Here is a 10,552-nt window from a genome sequence, read left to right on the forward strand (position 1 = left end):
CTTATGGAAGTTATATATTCAGTACGCCACTTTTGTAAACGATGGGACTCCATAAGCACTTGCCTTTTGTCAATTGTACGATATCTGAAGTCCATTTTAGACAAAATCTTCCAAAGACTAATGCGGCTACAGTTTATTTGTGTATCATCATTAGTAAGCCGTTGTTTTAAAGCATCTAATGTAGGTATCCGTTGCTCTTCGTACATTGTGTAAATTTTTCGTCTTATTAAGTCCTTATTACTTTCGTCAATACCTTTGGTAGAACCGGCATCCTTACGCTTCCTTCTTGACTTAATGGGATTTGATGTATTTCTTTTCACTGTGGTTAGAGGTATCTTCGTTAAATCAGATATTTCACTGGCAGCAGTATTAGCAGTAAGTCCTCTTCTAAGTAAAGATAATATATTGTTTTTACGATTTCTCTAGCGTCAGCAGATAAATGCTTTTTCTTTGCTGGAACACTGGAAGAAGCACCATCAATGTTTTTCCACGGACGCCACATAATGCTGTTTTATAGGTATAAATAGGTATAACACTGGTAACACTTGTAACACTTTCAACTAAATGAAACAAAATGTATAATTTAAAAATTTCTCATCAGTTTTATATACTTTTACAAATTATACAGAATAGAGGGAACCTGTATAATTATTCCAGGAAATACTTAACGACCAACAAATTTATTGTGGTCATTAAAAGATCAACCAATGATAGTGAAACTCACTGTTAAAATGTTTACAACTTTATGAAATAAAATGTATTCTAATCGTTTTTATAATTTTATACGATTTTTTAATCGTTTTTATATTACCAGGAATTTATTATACAAACAAGATAACGACACTCCACAGTAGCTTCAATTTTACCTGAATACTTACCTGCTCAACTAATGTTGACTAAGCTGGGGTACTTGCGGTCGGGTTTTATTGCAATCATTAAGCACTCAACCATTTTTCGTGAAATAAACTATAACTTCCAAACCCTATCTCTCCCATCCATCTACATTAAATTCTTAATGTATCATTTATGAGATTTGGAAAGCAAATAAAAAGAGTTGCATAGTGATAATAAGAAGACTAGATTTTGTCCAAAAGCGCGAGTGCTCACGGATTTAGAAAAACTACTACTGGGAAAAGAGTGGTTAATACAAAACTGCTATGGTATGTAACAGTGATGATTATACGACAATCATCAACATTTTCATTTTTAATGGTTCCGTTACAGTGCATTAATTTTAATACTCTAATAAAATAAAACAATTATATTTTTTAATTTGTTTATTCACCCATTTTTTCGTATATTACAATAACTTATTATATAAGCATCGAAATTACATATTAAAAAAATTATCAACCTGTTTCAATAAAATATTTGTTTAGTGCGACGTAACAAATGATTCACAATAATAGTTAAGACTATATCTAAGATATTATTGTTGACTTTTTAAACTTTCAGTAAATTTATTTACCGCTAACACTAACAATACGAGTCCTGAGATAGTGAAATATTAGAAATGATCACAAGGCTATATATCCAAAGATTAAAATTAAGTAAAATTCTATAAACTGTGTAACAATTCAATTTTCTTAAATTGAAAACCTTTGACGGTACTGTACCAAAAATATCTCCGTTCAGATCTCCGAGGTCAGAAGGCCCTGCCTGTCGTAAGAGGCGACTAATGGGTAGGAATTGAGAGGTGGAGAGCCGTCGCTTGAGGTGTCGGGTTTGTAGAAACGCACACGGTCGCTTAGGCGACACGGTCACCGGTCTACATTCCTAGTATCCGAGACGAGACACTCGTGGGACCACTCTACTCTCATTCCAAAAGAGGCTGGCGAGGTTGAACGAGCTGGGCCCGAACATACCTCTCCTGGCCTTGCGTCAGGCGTGGTGTGGGTGCCCCGGCACGTACCCGTCGGGAGATTTAAGAGTGGTAGAGGAGAACGGCGGCGACCTGTCTACGTGCGAGGTGGAAATCCCTCCGCCTGCTGAGCCTATCCGCCCGTGGGTCGGATAACGGGTAGGTGAGGTAATCGCAACATAGGTACTACGGGGAAGGTGGAGCCCCACGAAACGTTTCTTGCATACGTGGCGTGGCACCTTCGCTTTGGTGTCGGACTCGTAGGGGCAGTGGATTCGTTAACGGTCGTATGCCGAAAGGCCAGGTAGACCAGGGTCCAAATTTTATTTGGAGGGCACAAAGCATCGCTATGTACCAAAAATATTACGTAGACAGATTTTATGCCACTAACTTCGTCTTTGAATACAGATTCAAACTGTATTCGGTATTCGGCTTCGAATACAGTTAAAAATTCAGTTGTTTAGTTGTGGTGAAACTCCCAAAATGTGAGTTCATTGGTGTCCACGCATTTGCGGCCAGACCTCTTTCTCAATATGTTTGCCGATGAGGATAATATAGCTTCTTCTACATCTGGTCCACCTGTTTACAAGGCTTTAGCACATGTCCTCCTCAGAAGGCAACCTGTTTGTGAGTGCCATGAATAATATTGATAATTTGTTTTTTTGTGCGGTTCTTCTATTAGGTTTTTCCGTATTCTTATTTTACAGAACTTTTTTAAAAGAAATCTGCCACTTTTTTTATCTGCCGCGTTTCAATCAACTATATCATTAACTATCCGCAATGAAGCTCCAGAATTGAGCAACGAGTCCTTCGTAAAGTATTAGTGAACGATCAGCTTTTTACCACTTATTGTTCTTAGCTTTGTCATTACAACTGTATATATTAATTTTAAACCTTGCGACCAGAACAATATACTATTCAACAAAGCAATATTTAACAAAATCTATTAATATCTATTCTATACCATAGTTTTCAATTCCATTACATTCTTTTCTATGAAATTATTATCCCACATCTTATCTTCTTCTGATTATTATATGAATTCTTTCTATTCGTTTTATTTTTATAGTCAGACTTCTCTGCTGTGGTGCATAAGCTTCAGTATTTCCTCGGTCATCCAAGCTTGTTTTCTTCTTGTTTTTGCCGCACACAATCTTGTTTCCTTAATGTTCTTTAATATATTTTCCATTTTCTTCCGGTTTTGCTAAATATGTTTCTTTTTACTTTTATTTCATCATGGGATTTAACCTTCATTTTTTTCTATTGGTTCCATCCGTAACCCTTTATATGTCGGTTGCTGGGATTTATCACATTAATACCTACTCCACATATAGTTTTGGGAGGTATGGCTCAAATGGTAAGAAGTTTGACTACTATGAAGGAGGTTCGTATTCAATACGCTATATCATTGAACGTATTAAGTGCTTCTCAAAATAACCAAAGGCCTATTTGTGCTCATTCAGGAGCAGAAATGTCAGTGGCAAACTAGTGGTAGTTGGCGCTAAATAAAAATTTTCGAAATAATTGTACCTCAGGACTGCATATTGGTAAGAAGTTTAGTTCAACAAGACGGTTTAAAAGCCAACAATATAATAGATGAAAAAAAAAACGTAACAATGACAATATTTCAATAAGTTTTTTTTTGTAGAAAATATCTATTTCTATATGTGTGTCGCTAAAATGTCGAAGCTGTAAAAGTGTGTACATTTAAGTAGACAATATTAGCAAAGTCAGCAATAAGAGCAAGAAGAAGGTAATAAACTGCTGGCATAATAAAAACCAAAATATGTTTGTATCCTTTAGTTTGTTGTCACAAAAACGCAGTTGTATGAAATTATTTTTTATAATAAAAAATAAATCTATGAAATTAGTCGGAGATATATCATCTACAATTTATATACAATATAATACATATGCAATACACAATACACAAACATATAGTATAGGTAAACACACATTACACAAACGAATAATATAAAAAAACATACAAAACATTTAGAATTTGCTATCCCGAGGGTAAAAACAGCACCCTTAAATTTGTTTAAGCCAAATACAGGCTATTGTCTATGTCTACATGATCGAGACCAAAGAATTCATCCATCAATTTTGGAAAAACATAACCTACTAACAACTTTTTTAGAATTTTTAAAACACTAAATTCCAAACGGCAAACATTATGTAAAAATGTAATTTTCATTACAATCAATAATTGTAGCTTAGTCTCATATAAACATAATACTTAATCATCAACGATTATTTCAATTTCCTTATTGACCCCATCAACATTTTTGAATTACTTTTAAGGCAAGCGTAAATACATAGTCTTGGAGCCACAGGGGGGGTGAGTATACACAAAAAAGGACTCAACCCCCCTGGTTCCTAAAGTAATCTACCTGCACACTAGAACACAAAAACACGATAAAAATATAACGATTCAAAATTGATTAAAAATCTGTGTACTGCTTTTAATGAGTATTAAGTGTATCTTGTTTTGAATTTTATTTGAGCCAATTAACAATCTTGAATTAGTTAAATAAAATGATAGTATTTGCGAGATTTATTTTATGATTTAAACTAACATTTACACAAGTTTATATCTCTCAATCTTGTTTATTAATATTAATAACTATGTATATCATCACGGATGCGAAGCTCATATTCAGTTAACTCGTTTCTAGGCTTGATTAATAAAACCCGTATACACAGTAGTTCAATCACGGTCTATTATAACAATTATGTAACCATTGCCCATAAATTAAGATCATTATATAACTGTAATCAATACTGCACAATGTAGAAAAGTGTTACTATTATACTTTCAAAAAGAAATAAAATGTTTAACAATTTAAATTATTATACGAGGACGTATAATAAGAAAATTGTATCAGAAACTAAACAAAAACAGATAAGAATTCAAACAAAACATGAAGAGATAAGGGGGTAATATACAGGGTGTTTCAAAAAAAGGTAACCCGTCTCAAGGGTAGGTAAAAAATTGAAAAATAATTGGGGTTTGCTTAGTAAAAAATTTTTGTAACGCCATCCGTTTTCAAGATACAGGGCGTCGAAGAAAAAAAATTTTACGCATTTTTTACGATTTTGACGAAACTACTGGCAACATTGTAATGAAATTTTATACGAATATGTTTTGGAAGCTGATACATCCCATGAATTTGTTTTTATATCTGATTCTCATAGAGGGCGCTAGTTACACGGATCGTACTAAGTATTAGTCAATATAACTTTTTTAAGAGTATAATTATTAATCAAAATTTCAAGTAAACTTAAACATCATTCAATTTTACACGAAAAAGGTACTCTTGGTAAAACTCGATACTGTGTACCGTTTTCGGAATATTTTGATTTGAAAATTATGAAGTAATAATTGATGCTGGTATAAAATAGTTAGTAATTAAACAAAACTCACAAGAAGAAAATTAAATTAATAACTAAGAACATAAAATTCAATTCAATTACAGTAAGTGTTAAAAATGCCCTCCGTTTTCGCGAATACACAAGTCTATTCTTTTTTCTAAAGATTCCATTAACCTTCTAAACGGTAGGGGATCAGCTATGATGTCATTAAATTGACGTTGAATTCTTTCTTCCAATTCTTGGCGTGAATTTACCTCTGTAGCATAGACTTTTTCCTTAATATACGACCAAACTGCGTAGTCCATAGGGTTAAAATCGCATGACCGAGGAGGCCAATGAATCGGAGCTTCTGCACCTCTACCAATCCATCGATTCGGAAAATGATTACTCAACCAATTACGACACCTTCTATCAAAGTGTGGTGGAGCTCCATCGTGCATAAAAAATAAAGATCTTTGCTCGTTTAGGGTTAAATCTTCTAATATCTCGAATAAGGAAATGTTTAAAAAATCAAGATACATATCACCATTTAAATTTCCAGGTAGAATATGATAACCTATTAATTTGTTACCTAAAGTTGCTGCCAAAACATTAACTTTAAATGAGTGTTGGTAATGTGATACCCTTTTGACTCGTGGATTCTCATCACATCAGTAGTGTGCATTATGGGAGTTAAACATACCTTGTCGCGTAATAGCCTAAGGGCTGTCCTTTGTTGCAATGTTTCACAAAAATCCACTCTAACCGGTAGATCATCTGGCAAGAGCTCTTAGACTTGTCTGTAATGATAAGGATGTAATTGTTGTTCTTTCAGCATATGCCAAGTACTTGAAGAAGAAGTATTTGTTTGTCTTGCTATATTCCTTACGCTAACTGTTGGATCTTGATCAAGTAAATTTAAAATATTATTTTCTTTATTAATTGTTCTTGTTGTTCTTGGTCTACCAGAATTTATTTTATTTGGTCTCACATTCCCAGTTTCTCGACAACGTCGTTCAACGGCTCTAAATGTTTTTTTACTTGGTAAGTTTCTTCTAGGAAACTTTTCTGCATAACGTGTCGCAGCTGCACTAGAACATCCTAAACATTCGCCTAAGGTTAATAACATGTCAGTGTATTCAACATTTGAGTACATTTTGATTTGATTTTACAAATAACAAGGTTTCAAAACTCTAATTATTGTTGATTTATCGTCATAACAATCAATAAATGTCAGATTTCCATGGCACACTTGGAGAAAATAATAGAGGTATACCTATTAGAACTTTATCATTACTACCAGCATCAATTATTACTTCATAATTTCCAAATCAAAATATTTACTTGGTAAAATCTTGGTAAAATAATTTTACTAAGAGTACCTTTTTCGTGTAAAATTGAATGATGTTTAAGTTTACTTGAAATTTTGATTAATAACTATACTCTTAAAAAAGTTATATTGACTAATACTTAGTACGATCCGTGTAACTAGCGCCCTCTATGAGAATCAGATATAAAAACAAATTCATGGGATGTATCAGCTTCCAAAACATATTCGTATAAAATTTCATTACAATGTTGCCAGTAGTTTCGGCAAAATCGTAAAATTTTTTTTTCTTCAACGCCCTGTATCTTGAAAACGGATGACGAAACAAAAATTTTTTACTAAGCAAACCCCAATTATTTTTGTTTTTTACCTACCCTAGAGACGGGGTTACCTCCCAAATATTCATTTGATTATCATTTTTGATGTTGAGATATTAAAGTTTTAACTAAAGTAATTTGCGTATTTTTTTTCTAAGCTATAGAAGCTTTTCGTGACAGCTTCTCCGTCTATTGAAGTTTTTCTGAAAATTTGTTCAGATACTTTAAACTTTAAATATAATTGCAGATGATGTATTTTTGTGTGTTTATCATTATTAATACTAAATTCTGTCGAAAGTTGATTCTTTCGTTCGCTTTAGTATATGTTAAGCTTGGAATAGACATGCCAATAAATTGGGAAAGTAACTTACATACCTACCAGTTGCTAGCATAACTGGTAGACTAAATATACATCTGCCAGCTTGCATGTATACTTGGGACAAGACAAAAAAAAGTGGAAATCGAAACGTCAAAATATAAGGGGCGACCCGATAAGTATTTAGCCTACAAAAGAAAAACGAAAGTTTTGGAAAAGTGGCGATTTAATTTTCAACAGAGTGTACTTTTAGCTCGATACACTTAATCCAGCGATGCTTTAACTTCTTTAACCTGTCTGAAAAATACGTTTTCTCGAGGTCTGTAAAGTACAGTTCCGTAGCGGCAACCTGTTTCGACTTAATTTTCTGGCCGGCGAGTGCCTTTTTTAACTTTAGAAACAAAAAAACGTCACACGGGACCAAATCTACAGAATATGGTGGATGGGATAACAGTTCGTAGTCCAATTCGACCAATTTCACTATTGTGACAGCGAAGGTATAAGCATGTTCGTTTTAATGGGAAGAGCACTTTTTCCTTTCTTAAATAAAGTCGTTTTTTCTGCAATTCGGCGTCGAATCGGCCCAATAATTCGGCGTAGTAGAGCCCTGTGACCGTTTTGCCATTCTACAGGTAGTCGACGTAGATCACCCCTTGTGAATCCCAGAAAATGGTGGCCATCACCTTTTCGGCCAATAAGACAGTCTTCGCTTCCTTCGAAGCACATTCGCCAGGTGCTGCCACTGTTTCGGCTGTTTCTTGATCCCTGGTCTGTACCAATCAATTCATGTTTCGTCAATGGTTACGAAACAACGTAGAAACTCCTTCTGATTTGCTCTGAAACATTGCTCTGAAGTGGTCTCACGGTTGAGCTTGTTGTCCGGAGTGAGCAAACGCGGCAATCTTTTTTTCTCATGCCCAAAATTTCACGCAGGATATGACATACTCAGTCTTTTGAGATGCCTACTGTCTCAGATATCTCGCGAACCATTAGTCAGCGGTCTATCAATATAAGATCCTGAATTTTTGTCACGTTATCGTCCCTGGTAGCAGATTTCGGCCCACCTGGGCGTGGCTCATCAAAAACAGACGTGCGATCACGTTGAAACTCGTTTAACCAATTTTTAGGGTTGCTATCGAAGGAGAACAGTCATCGTACACAGCATCCAAGCGCTCTTTGATTTCGCTGCGCGATTTTCCTCCAAAAACAAGAATTGAATTACCGACCGATATTGCTCTTTTTCAATTTTTCTAAAATCCGCGGACGCGCCCGCTTTCACACACGCTTGAAACAAAACTACGAGTCCGATTCGGCTGAAATTTTGACATTATCCGTCCACGATAATGTATTACAAGATAGTAAATTTCTCTTGAGATAGTGGCGCTCTCGGGCGGTGAGACTAAGTACTTATCAGACCGCCTACGTAAACATATTTTAAACTGAAATTGTGGTTGATTTCCAATAAATATAGTAAATAAAAAAAGTCCCAAACACTTCACAGCTATGTATGTAACTATGTAGGAGTAGTTGTTGCGTGCATTCACATAATCTTTGTCACTCTCCACGCATGCGCATACATCTCTCACTACTCAATAAATTAAAAATGAAATGAAAATATAATAAGTGTAATAGACGTAGTTTAATAAACATTAAATGCAAAAATTCCAGTGTAATTGTCAATGTTAGGGAGACGTTATATGGCTCCGAAAGAAGAAGGAGCATTCATAGACTATGGATTATGTACTTTAGAAAGAACTACAACGTTAAAGGGATTTCATATGATCAATGGACTCCCAAATATGAAAAAACAGAGGAGTGTAACCATTTAAAAGGATGCGTTTTTGAGAGGGGGGTGAATTAGTCTCTATGCACTAGGGTGCATTTGGGTGAATTCTATGCACTATCACAATTTGACAAACCATATATGGGCTACCGCTAATCCTATTGTTAATATAATAAAGTAATTAATTTTTTTTCTATTCATCGTACCTACCTAAAATTCGTAGACAAAAGTTATGGGGCAATGTATGCGAGAAAATAGGGAAAATAGTCCAAAAATGATGAGTGGCGAACTTTGAAAAATCGTATCTCGGACTGTGAAACCTAAAGACCACTAGCAAACTTTATGTTGAATAGGAAGGATAGCAGTTTTTTTCTGTAAAGCAATGCTTACACCGATAACCCAGTGGAAAAAAATTATGTGGCAAGAAAGAAAATACGCGTGTGTTCCTGTTTTTTTTTTGCTTCGATTTTTGAATAAATTTTGTCAAGAAAATAAAGAAGACATTTTGATAGGAAATTTAATTTTAAACAACTTTTCTGTAGATGTATATGTACAAAAAGTGCATAGAATTTACCCAAATATACCCTAGTGCATAGGGACTAATTCACCCTTTTTCAAAAACGCATCCCTTTAAATGGTAGCACACCCTGTTTTTTTTATATTTGGGGGTCCATTGAGCATATGAAACAATAAAATTCTTAATATTGTAGTTCCTTTTAGCGTTATTTTTTTTAATAATCAATAGCCTATCAATAAAATTTAATTCTAAGTAAATTTTTTAATAATTTAATTTAATGCGATATTAAATACTTTAATACCACCGCTAAAAATTAAAATTATTGTTTTGTGACACGAACTAAAAGATCTTTAAACAATTTAGCTTTTGCTGTTTTTTTCATATTGTTTACAACTTTATCCTACAAAAATATTGTATTCAGACTGTGGTGAGCTGATATTCAAAAGCTGTTATAAAAAAAAACGCTAAAACTATTTAATAATACGAGTAAAACAATAATTTTGTGCCTAGCCTATCACAGTTAAATATTTCAAACAAAAACTACTAATAAAATATTAGATATCGATTATACATATTATTTTCTGCACTTTTTCTGTCCAAGACTAGTTTTTTAAAAATATACACAAAGTTATAAATTAGTATGATAAAATCCAACGTCTATCTATTTAGTTTTCAAATTATCGAATAGTATACTAGTATTAGGGAGGTGGTATGCGAGCGATAATGCCGTCGCGTTGATGATGCAAAAAGCAGGGCGCATAATTTAAACGGTATAACTGGCTGTAGTTGCGTCGCGTTGAAATCACATTGTCCGCTTTGTCAGCGCGACGTATAACTTGATACGAGCTATGTGCAAGCGTGAACTGTGCGTTATTAACGCGACCGGCCGAGCTAGCAACGTTTGATGTAGAAATAACACGGACTCACAGACCGACGGCAATGTAGTTCGTATAATTTACTCCAGAGTCCATTGTCCGGTTGGGAGAACGATAACGCGACGACATTTGCACTCGTTTAACAGGGTCCTTAGTGACCCCTTTTCATTTATTCCTGTGAGATCAGCTTTCTATTAGTACT

This window comes from Diabrotica undecimpunctata, chromosome 6 (genome assembly GCF_040954645.1).
Source record: "Diabrotica undecimpunctata isolate CICGRU chromosome 6, icDiaUnde3, whole genome shotgun sequence".
Classification (NCBI taxonomy): Eukaryota; Metazoa; Arthropoda; class Insecta; order Coleoptera; family Chrysomelidae; genus Diabrotica; species Diabrotica undecimpunctata.